The following is a 4,792-nucleotide window of genomic DNA, read 5'->3' on the forward strand; positions in this document are numbered from 1 at the left end:
GATGGGCCTCGCGGGACAACTAACGACTCCTGAGTCATGTCGTCATCTGGCTGGCTGGACTGTAGGCTCCACCCTGATTTATGTGTTCTTTGTCCCCTGGAGCTGCGTAGCAAATGGTCCAGGAAGGAAAAGACAATACCTCCTCTGAGGCCGTATGTATCTCTGTTACCGTATCCAGAGGACTGACTATTGAATGAGTGACAGAATAATGATTTACTATCTGACACTTGTTCACTGAGGATAACTCTGATGCTGTCTATATGGATGTATGATCTCTGTGGTAACTTGTTCACTCAGGATAACTGTGGTGTTGTCTATATGGATGTATGATCTCTGTGGTAACTTCTATCTGTACAGGGAGAACTCTAAATTACTCTCAAATAAGTTATATTGTTCTACTGTCTCAGTTACATTGGTCTCCTCCCCCACACAAGCCTTTAGATACTGTGACACCCTGTGGAGATTGGACCTTGGTGGTCAGGTTACACTGTAAACTTGGGATCGTTTGATTGGTCAAAGGTGGTTGGTTTTAGGTTGAAAGGTTACACCTTCGGGGGTTATAAATGGACATTTCTTTGTTCTCTCTCTTATCCTATATCCAGTCCGTGGAGGAAGATTGTATGATCATTTCTTAACTTTCTTAACTTTCTCCTCTCTGACCTGGTCCTCCTCCTCCTCCTCTCCTCCTCTCCTTCTCTCACTGCCTCTAGCTGATGTAAGAAGTGGTTGTCCTGGTAACAACCCCTTAAACCTGTCACTGTAAAGCTATCTGGATTGTTTTAGCCAATCAGAGTGCTGTCGGAGGGAAGACAGTTTGGAGCTCTGTACGGAACACACAGGTGCTGTATCCATTGTTTCTCCCCAAGTATAGTCATTAGATTCATCGACCTTTAAWGGAGCGTCACTGAAGACAAGGTGTGTTACAATAACATGGATATAAAGAATGAAGAAAAATGATACCAGCCTCTGTTTGCAAAGTGTAGCYAAGAATCAAGGTCTGAACCACTTAAACCACTTAACCTTGTAGTGTTTGCAATAGTATGTCAAAGTTATGGATATTCATAAGGGGAAGAATCTCATCCAGCAGCCTGCTCTCTCTCTCTCTCTCTAGTAGTTGGTCCTGGGGACTAGGCTAGTAATCAAGAGACYAGGAACGTTTTTGATACTTARACTACCGTTCAAAAGTTTGGGGTCACTTASAAATGTTCTTGTTTTTGAAAAGAAAAGTCAATTWTTTTTTGTCCAGTAAAACAACATAAAATTGATCAGAAATACAYTGTAGACAATGTTAATGTTGTAAAAAAAAAAWWATGGAATATCTACATTGGCTAAAGAGGCCCATTATCAGCAACCATCACTCCTGTGTTCCAATGTTGTGTTAGCTAATCCAAGTTTATCATTATAAAAGGCTAATTGATCATAGAAAACCCTTTTGCAATTATGTTAGCACAGCTGAAAACTGTTATGCTGATTAAAGAAGCAATACAACTGGCCTTCTTTAGACTAGTTTGTGTGCATTTGTGGGTTCGATTACAGGGTTCGATTACAGGGTAGATTACAAATAGTGCTCTTCACTGACGAGTCTCGGAAGAGCGTTACACCGAGGCCGTACTCTGGAGCGGGATCGATTTGGAGGTGGAGGGTCCGTCATGGTCTGGGCGGTGTGTCACAGCCTCATCGGACTGAGCTTGTTGTCATTGCAGGCAATCTCAACGCTGTGCATTACAGGGAAGACATCCTCCTCCCTCATGTGGTACCTTCCTGCAGGCTCATCCTGACACGACCCCCAGCATGACAATGCCACCAGCCATACTGCTCGTTCTGTGCGTGATTTCCTGCAAGACAGGAATGTCAGTGTTCTGCCATGACCAGCGAAGAGCCCGAATCTCAATCCCATTGAGCACGTCTGGGACCTGTTGGGTCGGAGGGTGAGGGCTAGGGCCATTCCCCCCAGAATGTCCGGGAACTTGCAGGTGTCTTGGTGGAAGAGTGGGGTAACATTTCACAGCAAGAACTGGCAAATCTGCTGCAGTCCATGAGGAGGAGATGCACTGCAGTACTTAATGCAGCTGGTGGCCACAACTTTTGATTTTGACCCCCCCTTTGTTCAGGGACACATTATTCCATTTCTGTTAGTCACATGTCTGTGGAACCTGTTCAGTTTATGTCTCAGTTGTTGAATCTTGTTATGTTCATAKAAATATTTACACATGTTAAGTTTGCTGAAAATAAACGCAGTTGACAGTGAGAGGACGTTTATTTTTTTGCTGAGTTTATATACTGTATATTTGGTGACCCCACTGCAGTTCCCCCGCGACCCCCACCTTTGAATACCACTGACCTAGAGACTTGAAACTTTGTATGAAGTTGTTTTTCCTCATGCTGAACAAATTTGCCTCAAGWAACCATATGGTCCGTCAGGACAGATTTTCCTACATCTTGGATATTTTGGAAAACTTCTTCTCATGAACCATGAGTCCAAATAACAACAAAGCTAAGGGATTGATTAAGAGATGTCCATTTAAATCCTTTGTAAATCCATTTCACAATGGCCTATCAACTTGAAACGTTTAAGGGTCATCAAGTTTGCCGTTGATATAAAAATAAATTGGGTCTGGACTAACTTCTTGGGGTTGTACAGTCAACAACCCTCTACACTTGCCTAGAGTTCTACTCTATATCAACAAGCAAGCAGAATATAAAAAACACTCTATTCTAATGTAGGAGGCTGTTGGCTCTATCTCCATTATAATACGTTCTTGTTAACTGGAGATACCTTTCCCAGATAAAGAGAAGCAGTGGCTAATGCAGGGAGAGCACTCAGCTCAGTGCTGATGCCCTATAGAATAGGGTCTGCGTCCCAAATTACACCCTATTCCCTACATTGTGCACTATTTTTGACCAGAGCCCTAAAAGTAGTGCGCTATATAAGGAATAGGGTTRCATTTGGGATGCAGKCGACATCTCAACAGCTCTTGACTGGAGCTCATCAGGCCCACTGTGTGTTTACGGACATGAGGCTCTTCTCTTTACCCCTCTGGGTCTCAAGCACATAGTCACTGTCATCCCAAACCCCTCCATGACCCCTCGCCTCTCAACAAAAAAAAGATTACCCTTAATATTGATCCTAGGGGCCTCTGGGGAATGGGATTGTCTTTCAAAGGGGGACCAGAGGGACATCTAGGAGGTGAAATATCCAGCAGCACCGATGGTTTACTGTAGCAGGAAATATACTCTGTTCTATTAGAGCTCAGTGATGATGTATTGACGTAGACATAGAATCCACAACACAGAGATTGATACATCTTCTTTATGCTCTACGACCACACACACACACACACACGCACGCACACGCGCACGCACGCACGCACGCACGCACGCACCGCACGCACGCACGCACGCACCACACACACACACACACACACACACACACACACAACACACACACACACACCACACACACACACACACACAACCAGCACACACACCACAACACACTTCCGGTAAACTGTTTTGTCTTCTCTCCTCCTTTGTCTCCACAGGTTGGATCAAGAGTAAACACAGATGCAGAAGGCAACAGAGATCTGGTAAAGAAGGGTTGACTACATGCACAGTTGTGTTTGTCTGTAGAAGACCAGAGGTATCAGAAGGAACCATGAATTGTGTGATGAAGCAAGCCTTAGGTGGTAATACTGTATATGCTGCTATATGAAGTGTCAATATTATGGACATCTGTTCCCATGCGTGGGATCTGATGCTTGTCCTCAGTGGAGCACGTACCTCTTGACATCTTGAAAATAACAAACTGACTTTGGAAGAACTGCTAAACTTATAACAAGTCGAACAAGTTGCCTGGTAAACTTATTGTAGACAATACACTGTAATGTAAAGCTATGATCAGTATCGAGGAATAAACACTCACAATTTATGACCAATTCTGTTCTAGGTCTCAGAGAGGAAGCAATATCAACCTATAGACTCAAATATCAGCTCCATCATTTACATCTATAATCAACTCACCTATAAACTGATAGAGCTCCATCATTTACATCTATAGTCAACTCAACCTATAGACTCAGATAAGAGCTCCATCATTTATATCTATAATCAACTCACCTATAAACTCAGATAGAGCTCCATCATGTAATTATAGTCAATCTCAACCTCTAAACTCAGATAGAGCTCCATCATTTATATCATTAATCAACTCAACTATTAAACTCAGATAGAGCTCCATCATGTATATCTATAGTAACTCAACCTATAAACTCAGATAGAGCTCCATCATTTATATCTATAGTCACTCAACCTATAGACTCAGATAGAGCTCCATCATTTATATCTATAGTCAACCAAACTATAAACTCAGATACAGCTCCATCATTTACATCTATAATCAACTCAACCTATAAACTCAGATAGAGCTCCATCATTACATCTATAATCAACTCAACCTATAAACTCAGATACAGCTCCATCATTTACATCTATAGTCAGCAGTTCCATCATTTATATCTAGTATTTTTTTAATTTAACTAGGCAAGTCAGTTAAGAACAAATTATTACTTACAATGACGGCCTACTGGGAACAGTGGGTAACTGCCTTGTTCAGGGCAGAACGACAGATTATTACCTTGTCAGCTCGGGGATTGATCAGCAACTTTTCGGTTACTAGTCCAACGCTCTAACCGCTAGGCTACCTGCTGTGTATAAGCTGTGTAGATTTACTTGTCACTGCGGGTGAACTCTGTCTAGAGGTCAATGCATTCTTATTAAATCAACTTCCTGATTC

This window comes from Salvelinus sp. IW2-2015, linkage group LG6.2, assembly GCF_002910315.2.
Source record: "Salvelinus sp. IW2-2015 linkage group LG6.2, ASM291031v2, whole genome shotgun sequence".
Lineage (NCBI taxonomy): Eukaryota > Metazoa > Chordata > Actinopteri > Salmoniformes > Salmonidae > Salvelinus > Salvelinus sp. IW2-2015.